We start from the raw sequence: 13,770 nt of genomic DNA on the forward strand, positions 1-13,770 counted from the left end.
TAAACTGCTTACTTGGATTTGCAACACTGAGTATCCCAGATGATTTCATCAGAGATCTTTTCTTAATATTCTAATGGCAATGATGAAGACTGATCTTAGTAGGGATGTCCACTTCTTTCAAGAGATATATATATATATATATATATATATATATATATATATATATATATATAAATATATATATATAGAGAGAGAGAGAGCAGAAAAGGGGTAATATATATATATATGTATATATATATATATATATATATATATATATTACCCCTTTTCTGCTCTCTCTCTATCTCTCTCATATATGTGTGTGTGTGTGTATATATATATATATATATATATATATATATACATATATATATTTATATATATACAATTTTTTTGCTATATATATATATATATATATATATATATATATATATATATATATATATATATAAACTTCCACAACGGAGTGCACTCTGTAGATGTTAAGTTCGGGTGCCAGCGGCTGGAGACGGAATCCACGTCTCCCCACTAGATAAACCAAGAAATGGTTGTGCTGTGGATTTCTTGGTATATATATATATATATATATATATATATATATATATATACATAATTTATATTTTTTACAAATTTATATACTAATTAATTATATATGTATTTATATATACTATATATATATATATATATATATATATATATATGTACTAAACAATATAAAACAAAAAAAATATCATTTTATTAGCCTATTCCTTTTTATTTAGTACTAGCTACATTTTGCATTGGCTTGATACAATACAGACTATCCTCGGAGGCAGCTGAGTTGCAGCAGACACATCTCTGCATAAGTGACATAATCACCAGTCAGTATTGCAGCTTATACAATCCATGTGTCTGATCTCAATAGCAGAACAGGCAAAGAATGATATCCCGGCCACCTCCATTCAGCCCGGCCACTACTCCTGTGTGACGGCTAATAGGTCATTAGCGGCTGAGAACCTCAGCCTGTGCCCACTTGGCTTAAGACGATGAAGGTTTTCTCCAGGAATATAGAAGTAGAGATCGTCTGTCATTAATCTGATTAACATAAGCTCCAAGTAGGCGAGCAGCCATGATGAACTCTGCTCTCCAGAGGGCAGTCAAGGTCACGCTGACCACTTAATCCCCACCAAGTCCAGCCCGGCTCTCCAATAAAACAATTGATTCGACAACGGTCTGAAGGCGACCTTTTTAACCCCATCACAGCTATGGTCTCCCAAGGAAAGGTCTCCGGCAATGGAAAGGTTAAAGGAATGATTGCTTGGTCGTATCGCTTACGATTTTGTGATGGATTATTTTTTTTCCTTGTATAATGTATAATATTGTAATTGTGTTTCTACGTTCCCCAGGGTCATTTATCATACACTCCTTAATCTGGGACCATCGCTGTTTGATCGGTATTATACAACCAGGCTTTTCTGGGGCTTCTGAGTTTGGAAAAAAAAAAAAAAAAAAAAAAACCACAAGATCTACTATATAACAGGCTGGTTTTTAAACGCTCAGCGGTTTTTGAAATGCAATCAAGCCTCGGTTCTCCATATTTTATGTATGAAAGACTGATGCAACGCTTGGAATTGTTTATTTAAATGGTCTTCAAATAAAACACATTACATCATAGGGAAAGAAAGGTCTGAGGTCCAGGTAACGCCGCACGATTCTAGAAACTTCTATATATTAACCAAATGTATAAGCCATCCAATAATAAGCAATTGATCGTCGATGTAACCGGGCTATGGAAGCTCATTAGCTATACAATGGGGGTGATCTATGTGTTAGGATATACCCCGTTCTGTAAATTATAACCAGCGCAGTCACTAAAAGCTGCATTAATGCCGCTCACACAACTCCAAGGTGACTTCTTACACTTTTATAATTTATTGGATGATATAATGTTCCTTATAGTGCACTTGCCAGCTGCGACATAACTTCTTATATATATATATATATATATATATAGGACTCTGAAATGAAAATACAGAAGGAGTGTTTTCTTGAATAGCATTTAGGAAACCTGTAATTAAGCAGATGAAATGGCGCTACTGCTCACCTTATTCTTCTCTGTTAAAGGGAAAGTCTAGAAATAAAATTTAAAAAAAATTGTTCATAAATCAAATAGTGTTAGAAAATTATATAGATTTGTAATTCACTTCTATTTAAAAATCTCAAGTCTTTCAGTACTTATCAGCTACTGTATGTCCTGCAGGAAGTGGTGTATTCTCCCCAGTCTGACACAGTGCTCTCTGCTGCCACCTCTGTCCATGTCAGGAACTGTCCAGAGCAGCAGCAAATCCCCATAGAAAACCTCTTCTGCTCTGGACAGTTTCTGACATGGACAGAGGTGGCAGCAGAGAGCACTGTGTCAGACCACTTCCTGCAGGACATACAGCAGCTGATAAGTACTGGAAGATTTTTAAATACCAGTACTTTGCAAATTCATATAACTTTTTGACACCAGTTGATTTGAAAGGAAGAAAAAAAAAATCTGTGAAGTGCCCTTGTAAAGATTTCAGAGCTCCCCAGGTGAACGCTCCCAGTGCTAGGCCTGTGGGAGCTGCAGCCAAGAAGTCTTGGTGAGACCAGTGGAGCTGGTAATGTTGATTATGAGGCTATGTTCCTCACTTCGCAAAAGTACGGCCGTTGTTGCCATCGCCAACAACGGCCACACTTTATGCAAAGTGGAACATTGCCTTATCTGCTATGGGATCCCGGCCTATACTATGACTATGTGTATACGCTCCGGTCGGGATCCCATGCAGACCCGCAAATAACTGACACGTCAGTTTTCTGCGACCGCAATTCAGTAAATTGCAGCCCCAGAAAGACCTGTCAGTTCACACAGGCCGCTTGCTTCATTGTGTGCTGTATGAAGTTCTGATGCGGGCGCACGCTGATGGGCCCGCATCAGAACACTACCGCCGGAAAGATCCTACTTCAGTACCGGATGATCTGGGCAGAGAGCGGCCGTTCCATGACCCGGCCGGGTCACGGAATGGCTGGTCTCTTTACGTAGTGTGAACATAGCCTTAAGCTTAGAAACAACAGCTAGGGAATCTATATGGGGTAGTCAGTGGCCAGCCGTCCTAGGATTTATTTTGTATATGTGCAAGGGGTTGGCTATACGGTATATAGGTTTTGCCGTGGCCAATATACCTGAGCATGCAACTTTTGATTACGAACGGCTGAAGAAGTTGGATGCAGCCCTAAGGCTTCCTGGAAAATGTGGATATAGTCATAGACCATAGGCTGTATCCATGTTTTCTAGGACTACCTAGGGCCGCATGCAACTTCTTCATCAGCCACCGCTAATCAAAAGTCTCACGCTCGGGTTAGGACGGACCCATGAGGGGTATCTCATCTGTAATAACAAGACAACAATAGGTTTGTAGTGATCGGCATCCAAGTAATGTGGTACGGTAACATATATGCAAAAGGGGAACCCTCTTATTCCAGCATAGGATTAGTAAAGAGACTGTCTATACTAAAGGTGACTGTCTATACTGAAGGTGACTGTCTATACTAAAGGTGACTGTCTATGCTGAAGGTGACTGTCTATACTGAAGGTGACTGTCTATACTGAGGGTGACTGTCTATACTGAGGGTGACTGTCTGTACTGAAGGTGCCATGAGGCATCCCATTGCCATGGTGGTGGTAGAGATGCACATTGTGGCGGTGGCTGTGTGATCGGAGGACTTACTAACTGCACCGCACCATTCTATCTCATGGTAACATACTTGCACATTCTAACCATGTATAATATCATTGCTGATTGCCATCTTGTTGCTATGGTGGTGCTGATGTAATGGCACATGGGCATAGGCACCAGGGAAGTGAACTGTGACAGACGTCTCCTGCAAGAAGAGATATGTAGCACCAGAATAGCTCCATTTATCTCTATAAGGCTCCGACATCAGATTGCAGTGTATATACACATATTATTACCACAGTGTTTCCTCAGCTTCTCCCGAGATGTTGGAAGCCTTACAGTCTATGGGAAACTAATGGCACCAGGGATAGAGTAACAGTACTGGAACATGGCACCAGGGATATAGTAACAGTACTGGGACATGGCACCAGGGATATAGTAACAGTACTGGGACATGGCACCAGGGATGCAGAAACAGTACTGGAGCATGGCACCAGGGATATAGTAACAGTACTGGGACATGGCACCAGGGATATAGTAACAGTACTGGGACATGGCACCAGGGATATAGTAACAGTACTGGAACATGGCACCAGGGATATAGTAACAGTACTGGAGCATGGCACCAGGGATATAGTAATAGTACTGGAGCATGGCACCAGGGATATAGTAACAGTACTGGAGCATGGCACCAGGGATATAGTAACAGTACTGGAACATGGCACCAGGGATATAGTAACATTACTGGAGCATGGCACCAGGGATATAGTAACAGTACTGGAACATGGCACCAGGGATATAGTAACAGTACATGAACATGGCACCAGGGATATAGTAACAGTACTGGAGCATGGCACCAGGGATATAGTAACAGTACTGGAGCATGGCACCAGGGATATAGTAACAGTACTGGAGCATGGCACCAGGGATATAGTAACAGTACTGGAACATGGCACCAGGGATGTAGTAACAGTACTGGAACATGGCACCAGGGATATACAGGTAGTAACAGTACTGGAACATGGCACCAGGGATATAGTAACAGTACTGGAGCATGGCACCAGGGATATAGTAACAGTACTGGAACATGGCACCAGGGTAGAATAACAGTACTGGAACATGGCACCAGGGATATAGTAACAGTACTGGGACATGGCATCAGGGATATAGTAACAGTACTGGAGCATGGCACCAGGGATATAGTAACAGTACTGGAACATGGCACCAGGGTAGAATAACAGTACTGGAACATGGCACCAGGGATATAGTAACAGTACTGGGACATGGCACCAGGGATATAGTAACAGTACTGGGACATGGCACCAGGGATATAGTAACAGTACTGGGACATGGCATCAGGGATATAGTAACAGTACTGGAGCATGGCACCAGGGATATAGTAACAGTACTGGGACATGGCACCAGGGTAGAATAACAGTACTGGAACATGGCACCAGGGATATAGTAACAGTACTGGGACATGGCACCAGGGATATAGTAACAGTACTGGGACATGGCACCAGGGATATAGTAACAGTACTGGAACATGGCACCAGAATCAAAACTACATCACTTAATGTTTAAGGGACAGTGTAATCAGACAGTGACTTATTGTATAAATTATGATTTTAAAACAGATTTTTCCAAAATTTTTGGCGATTTTTTTTTCTTTTCAAATTTTCCATATTTTTTTTTTTTAAATCTATATTATAAAATAATCCTGAGATCTTGCAGTTTTCATTCTCGCCACTGGGGCTAAAACTAAGCTGAGACTTCCTGTTGTGTCTGGGGTGATAAGAGGAGGCTGCAGTAAAGTGATCTGTACATTGCAGCGTCATATGACACCAGTAGATAGAGGAGACAATAGCAGCTCCCTGTGGAATGACCTCTTCACGGGTCACAGAGCGCGCTTAGTAATGTCTCACATTCATCTCAGGGGGACAGACTCTGTCTATTGTTGTCTATGTCCATGAGTCTTGCTGTAAAACAGGTCACTAAATGCCATTACAGCTTAGGCAATATGGCCGCCCCCATAACAATGTACAAATAGTGAAATTACAGTCGGAGAATAGAAACAGATTAGAAGAAAAGAACAAGTTTTAGTGACGTTAATCAGTAAAATAAAATTTAGGTGACACATTCCCTTTAAGACATTTATACCAACCAATCACAACTTTTATAGACATTTTCCCTTTTAATATTCAATGTGGCTCAACACCAACTATTTGCGATAGGCTTTTTTTTTTGGTCGCTTTTTGTAAAGCCGCTACATGGTTTCTTCCACAACTTTATCCATAATGAATTGTGCAAAGCAGAATAGAGAATCCTCTCCCACACGTTCGCACTCCGAAAGACAAATGTTTTTCCTAGTCGCTCTGTCAAACTCCGGCATGTGGAGGAGCGCACATCAAACTCCTGGCATTGTGATCCTGCAGACTACCCGCCATGCTGCAAAGTGTCCAACAGCCTGAGCATTGTGAGGAGTAAGTGATAGTCTCCGAGCAGCGGATGTAAAGCTGAGACGGAAAAGATTTTATCTTCCGAATAGGAACATCTCACATATGTGATACACCAAGGGGCTGAGGAATACCCCCAGTGCACCAAAGATACTAATTTGCATATTTATTTAGGAACAAATAAATGAGGAGCCAGAACGAGGAGATCAGAAGGTTGGTATGGACAAACCTGCTGATTGTTTCCCTTTAAGTTACCTTGAAATATAGGTTAGGCTTATATAATAAGATGTCATAAAAACATGTCAGAGTCATGTCTAGGCTTTCGTTTACTTGGCATAAAGATTCGGGCTGTGGTGATCTTTGGTAGGGTGCCGGGGAGGGGGAGGATGAAACATGCTCTCTTCTTCTTTGCTCCAGCACTGGTGTCGGTACAACGCAGCTCTGGTCCCAGCCGCTTCTGGGTAGGGACCTGGGATGTGATGTGTGAGGCCGAGGCAGAACCCCACTACGGCCATTGACTGTCTGAGTGGGCCTGGCACATCACGTCCCAAGTCCCCAGACCCAGAAGCATCCAGGACTGGGGGATCGGAGCTCTGAGATGCTGTCATCAGCGCTGGAGTGGGGAACGTGAGTCCATGGTACTTCTTTCATCCTCCTCCTCCCCGGCACTTTCCAAAAAATCACCCCAGCTCGGTGTTTTCCTTTAATACTCTGGTTAGGGCCCAGTGGCTCATTAGGAAAGATGGTGGGCAACCCGGCTAGTACTGCAGTAACAACGACAGTGATTTCTGTGGTACTTACGTAGTGTGAACATAGCTTAAAGCTTTTAATTAGGGATGGTCCGAAACTGACGAGGTTCAGGTTCGTATGAACCCGAACGCTCGACATCAGATTCCTGCTGTCTGCCCGCTCCGTGCAGCGGGTGGATACAGCGGGAGGACTGCCTGGAAAACTGGGATACAGCCTATGGCTATGGCTGTATCCCAGTTTTCCAGGCAGTCCTCCCGCTGTATCCACCCTCTCCACGGAGCAGGCAGACAGCGGGAATCATTGCAGAGAGTTCGGGTTCGTACGAACCCGAACCGAACTCGGTTCGGACCATCCCTACTTTTAATAACCTAATAGATCAATATCCTGTTCTTGATCCCATTCCTAGGCCAGCTGTTATATTAGGCCAAAGAAGTTGACTCAAGTTCAAAGTAAACAAAGCAAACAATAGATACAATGTAACACTTACCGACTATAGCTGCAATAATTACTGATACAAATTGCAGAATACAAAGATATAGTGTCCCATGCTGTTTATTAGAAATCATTTTATTTAGTCAATTAAGTGTCATTCATTTTTTTTTTTTGCAGAAATCTATAGTACAGGCAATTTTAAGAAACTTTGTAATTGGGTTTATTAGCCGAAAAATGCATTTTTATAATGAGAAAGCAGTTAGAAGCTCTCCCCCCTGTCTTCATGGTTTTCTATGGAGAGGGGAGGGGTGGAGGGAGATGAGGCACCAAAACAGGACAACAAAGAGTTAATTTATAGCTACATCACCGGGCTATCTCCTCTGAAGTCAGCACTGACCTCTCTGACTTTCACACAGGTCCCTCTCTGTAGTGCCTTCTAATCTCTGCTCTCTGCTGGCGACTAATCTCCCTCCTCCTCCTCCCCTCTCCATAAAACAGACAGGGCTCGACTGATGTAAAATAATGGAGATTTTTCTGATAATGAGCAGTGAATGAGAGAGAAGAGGAAGAGGAGGGGACCTGGGGAAAGTCTTTTTGAATGCAGATAATGGCAGATTTGCCTAATAAACCCAATTACAAAGTTTCTTAAAATCGCCTGGACTATTGATTTCTGCAACAAAAGAAAAATGACAATGACACTTTAACTTGTAATTTCTCTGACAAACCAGTGAGACCTGCCAGTCACTACCTGGAAGATGAGCACGTCTGCTCCTTGCTATGTGTGCACTGTAATAAAATCATTCTGACCCCAGGAACAGTCATTGATCAGGTGCCATATCAGCGTTCCTGCTCGCACATTCATCATGTCTTGTTCATCACAGCGCACCACTGAGTTTCTGCTACTGTTTGCAATGAGCTGCAGCCAGTGATCATTGTGTTATTCACTCATCTCTTCTGCAAAAAATTAGAGCTCAGGACGTAGATGAAACATCTGGAGTGATCCCACCCATCCTAATGGAACGAGCTGCTAATCGGTAATACCTGACAGCTGTCTTTAAAAAAAGAAAAAAAACTGGAAATAAGCTCCAAAAACCCAGGGGTTTTCTTCCTAGATGTAATAGCCCAGTTATGTATATCCCACTGTTTGTCTGTGCTCACTTCTATTAGCCTCCAGCTGCTTTATTTAAATCCACAAGGCTTTACCTACCGAGGGCTAAGCTTCCTAGCAGCCTCAATGAGGTGGCAATGCAGGCAAGCACTGATATTTTAATAGCTGGTCTTTTTCATCCAGGGGAACACCCCCTAAGCTTTTGGAGCTTATTTTTATTTCCAGCCATTTCCAGTGCCAAAGCACTGTTTATATTGTGGCGAATTTCTGTGGTCCATGTTAAGTTATTATTTCCATATTACATGTATTTCACTTGATTCAATATATACACAGAAATTTTAGCAATTTCATCTGAATAGTCATGGTAATATTAAAACTCCATAGAGGGTTGTCTTACCTGAAACAACACCTGTGTCTGAGAATATCACACCCTCTATGTTCCTGAAGCAAGTAAAGTAGGTCAAGGTAGCATGTTAATTGCACAGCAAAAACAGATTGATGTCTTGGGTTAGAAAATAAATTGCAAACAATTACTTCATGATGGAGTTGATGGTTGACTACTATGTTTCTTTTCACATGGAGTACAATATATTTAATGGTTACCCTTATTTTCTGTGATGCCATCTCGTACATATGTAGTACCACCCTGTATATAGCCAATTAGTGCAGTTATTGCGGGTATCTGTATGCTTTCGGCAGCTAGGCACATATGCAAAACACAACCCTGAACTTGATGTGATGATAAAAAAGATTACACCCCCCAAAGGCTAAATGTATTAAGTGTGAAAAATTAATTCTGAAACTATCTTAATTTATCAAGAGTGAGAAAAAGTACCCAAATGCTATTTAAGGTCCAACCCCTCCAGCCAAGTTGATCTATTAAGCTTCATTTGGGGTTGAAGAGCAATTTTTTTTTTGCATTAGTTTGTGTCATTTCACACAAATACTTGAAACGTGTTGATGGATATATGTAGTATTATATTTCAATAAATAGAATAAATTCTGTAAATTTCAGTTGTTTTCCTTCGCATTTTGTTTATCTATGTATTAGCTTAAAGGGGTTTTCCTAGATTTTATATGAATGGTCTACCTAGATCCTATGTAGTTACACAAAGTTTATTTCAAAAATATAAATCTTTATTGTTTAAGAATCTGTGATGACTGGTCTAGCTCTAGGATAGACCATCATTGTATGATTAGTAAAGGTCTTCAGTACTTCCTCTCATTAATAATGCCCCTTGTGTCCTCACGTAATAGTGTCTTCTGTGCTCCAATGTAATAATGCCCCCCCAATGCCTCCACAAACTAATAATGCCTTTTGTACCCCCATGTAGTAAAAACACCCTCTTTGACGCCATACAAAAATAATACCCCCTGTGCTCCATTGTACTCATAATGCCCCCTGTGCCTCCATACATAAACAATGCCTTATACAAAAATAATGCCTCATTGTGGTTAAAGGGAATCTGTCACTAGGTTTATTCCAGCTTAAATGAGGGCGGCATAACATCATTCTGTTCAGCCGTTCTCCTAATATGCAGGAGAATAGGATTCTTGCCCCACCCCTCCCACCAGCTTCAGATAAAGCTGACAGGTGACTGCCTATACACAGCATAGATAGATAACTGCCAATCAGACGCTGGTGGGCGGAGTTTTCTGCTTCTTATGAATATCCAGGATTACTGGGCTCATGCACATAATGGAGAGAACTACTTATTGTCCATGTTATTCAGGAGGAGATCTCTGAATTGGCAGCACAGATCAATGTAAGTGATACATCATTTTGCTCAGCTCCTCTGTCACTAGTTTATGCTTAGATAGGACAGAATAAACCTGCTGACAGAGTCTCTTTAACTCTCTGTGATGCCATCACTGTCTAGGCCCCGCCCTCTCAGCGTCCATTGGAATGGGTTGACCTAGAAGGGTGGGGCCTATACAGTAATGCCATGATGGGGCGGGGCCTATAGAGCCTATGTGGGCAGGGACAAGTGGCATTTCCCCATTGAAGCCCCGTCCAGGTGGCACGATCCACCAACAATAAAAAGCATTTTTCACTGGACCAAGCACCAAGAAATCTATAATAAAGTAAGGTATGAAATTTAGGCTTTACAGCTGTGTAGAGAAGTCCTCACACAGAAAGGGGGGGACAGTGTCACTTTAAGGGTCTATTAAATTGAGTGATAATTTGCCAAGTCAGGTTAATAGGGTAGAATGTCGCTATCGCTTCATGCAATAAAGACAACGATCAGCCGAAGAGCTAATCATCAGCTGATCGTTCTCTATCAACATGTTCAGAATCTCCAGGCGCCAACCACATATCACTGACGGTGCCTTTTCCCCCATGCTCCCTGCAGCCGCCTCTCACACTTCTGGCCCTGTACCTGTGCTGACAGGCCACTCAGCCAATCACTGGCTGCAGGGCTTTCCTGTCTCAGACAGTGATTGGCAGAGCGTCCGGTCACTGAAGACACTGGGCAAGAAGTGTCAGAGCCGGCTGCGGGGAGCTGATCGGCGCTCACTTACACTGCTCATTGGGTCGTGTAATGCCCTTAGACTGTTTCTCAGCCACCTGAAACTTTCCTCCATTGCCCCCTCCCTCTTCCTCACAGACTATACTTCTTTTATAATAATGACATGTCAGATGTTTTTTTTTTTCTATTACAGGTACACTTTAATATTTACTCAGCTGTACGGGATCCCTGGAGGGAACACAAAGACAGACAAGCAATGTCCAAGAGGACAAGAGATTCATGAGAGTCCTGGTCCAGGGCGTGATTGGACCAGCCCTCCGACTGACATCCAGACCACACAGGACAGACTGACAGAGAAGGGAGACAAGTGGAAAATCAACTCTCCATCACTACTGAGTCCTCACTAAGGCGAGCAAAAACCCCAATGGGTGTGATGGAACCTGCCAATAACCACACAGCAAGTGCTGGAATAAGACTGGTCAGAAACGTGCACATTGAATCATGGCCAAAAGCGCAGGCTCAGCTGTACTTTCTAGGCAGAGGACAGCACTGAGGTCTGAACAGGTGCAGAGGTAACATCAACCATGGAAACCAATGGTCCTTAATTTGATGACGTTCGGTTTGTCCGTTCAGAGGCATCTTTTTCCATAGGATCTTTTCCTCATTTTAGTTCCACCTTTGAAAATAAGTCCTTTCTCCTCCTTTCCCAATCCATGCCTGACACTGACGCACCCAATTAGACTTAATGTTCCGCCGCCTTGTTCTACATCAAAACATCTCTGCCACCATCCTCCTCTCCATGTTACATCCCGTCACCTCCTTTTCTCTTTATATTAAAATAGTGGTCCACATATAACTGTATCCTTTATCTTTAGGGGTCCACCTTTGAGCAGTTTAGCTACCCCGACTTCATCTCATTCCCTTATTTCTTAAGAATTTTTATTTTTTTTTTAAAATCCACTAAAAATAAAAAAAAGGTTAATAATAGATACAAAGTAACGTTCAATACTGGAAATGTTAAAAATTATTAACCGTATTGATTCCCATTGACATAAGAGGAATTGTTGAATGACATCACATATATATGTATTCCTGCGCTGTTTCTCAAGTCTGTCTGATAGTGGCAAGTTCTAGTCATTAATCTGTGCTCCCCGGCTATTTACCTCTGTGGCAGGAACATTTCCTTTGGGATCCATGAGAAAATGTGCCATCTGAATATACTGCTCCCCTCTCCGAGCTCAGCCGCAGCCCTCTCTGTCCTCAGAGGTTGTAGTCAGTGTAATTAGTAATTGTGCAAACGTTGAGTCCTATACGCGGGGCACGCCGAAATAATCTCATTGTACAGAATGCTGACAAGCTCTCCGTACAATTATTTTTATTTAGTCTACCTAAGAGTATTTCCGTATTCTTCAGCATCACACACAGGGCAAGTCACTTTTACATTGTAAACATGGAGGACAGGAACACGTGGAGACCACCGATATATTTTATGCACAATAAAAAGATCTGCACACTTTTACATAAACCCACATTATACTATGTTTTATTATTATTATTATTATTATTATTATTATTATTCCTTATAATTCATAGTTATACAGTGATAACTCGGTATTTCGATGTCATGGTATAATGTTCGAATAATGTTCTATATGTATGTGTACTGGCAGCTCTCTAGGATGCAGAAGCAGACTTCATATATAGCAGCCACCTTCGGGCTCAGGTTCTATTTATGAATCCCTGTACTGAGATGCATGTAAGTTTTAAATTGTGGTTATCACTTTCAAAATTTAAATCAGCAGGGGATGTCATATAAAGCATGTTTGCAATTTACATTATTATTATTTTCTTTTTAATAATGCATTAAACCAAAGCTATACTTACTTGTTTCCAGGTCCAGTCTCCTGAAGGCAGCTATATAACAGCTATAATTACTGTATCCAGGTCCAGTCTCCTGGAGGCTGCTATATAACAGCTATACTTACTGTATCCACGTCCAGTCTCCTGAAGGCTGCTATATAACAGCTATACTTACTGTATCCTGGTCTAGTCTCCTGAATGCAGCTATATATCTCCTATACTTACTGTATCCAGGTCCAGTCTCCTGAAAGCAGCTATATAACAGATATACTTACTTGTATCCAGGTCATGGTATCCGCCATGACTTTGTGGTGGGACTAAAGAGGTAAAATTTCTGAATGTGTCATCCAGGAGCGGACACAGACTGCATATGGACCCTGTGCAGAAAATTTGCCTTGCCCCCCCCCCCCCCCCATAAACAAGCCATGCCAGCACATTCCTGATTTCCCGCATCCCCACACACTACCTATTCTGGCTGACCCCCATCCCCACACACAATACCCCACCTGACCCCCCCCCCCCCCCCCCAGTGGTCCTCCAGGTCATCAGGTTGCCCAATGCTGCGATTGCCAATGTACAACCACTAGGTGACATCACTGGGGTCCGCTAGGCTGAGTCTCAGAGTCCTAACCTGGGCCCCTGTGCAGCTGAACAGGCTGCAAAAGTGATATGTCCGCCACTGGTGTCATCAGAAAATGACTTATTGTTTAAATAAAATTTTTATGTTAAACAGATTTTTTAAGGCTTTTTGGTGGCATTTTTTTTTCTAATTTTCCATTTTTCTATCTAAATCATAAAATAATCCTGAGATCTTGCAGTTTTCAATCTCACCCAGTAGCGGTCTTGGGCACCACGCATCCCACGCAATTGCGTGGGGCCCCCGACATCCCGGGGGGCCCCGCTCTGGTGCCCAAGACCGCTGCGGCTAACTATGTGCGCTCGTAACGAGCGCACATAGTTACAGGCAGCAGCGGCACTGACAGGGCAGGAGCCATTGGCTCCCTCCCTGTCAGTCACTCTTGTGGCCGCAGGAA

Source organism: Dendropsophus ebraccatus, chromosome 5, assembly GCF_027789765.1.
Source record: "Dendropsophus ebraccatus isolate aDenEbr1 chromosome 5, aDenEbr1.pat, whole genome shotgun sequence".
Taxonomy (NCBI): Eukaryota; Metazoa; Chordata; class Amphibia; order Anura; family Hylidae; genus Dendropsophus; species Dendropsophus ebraccatus.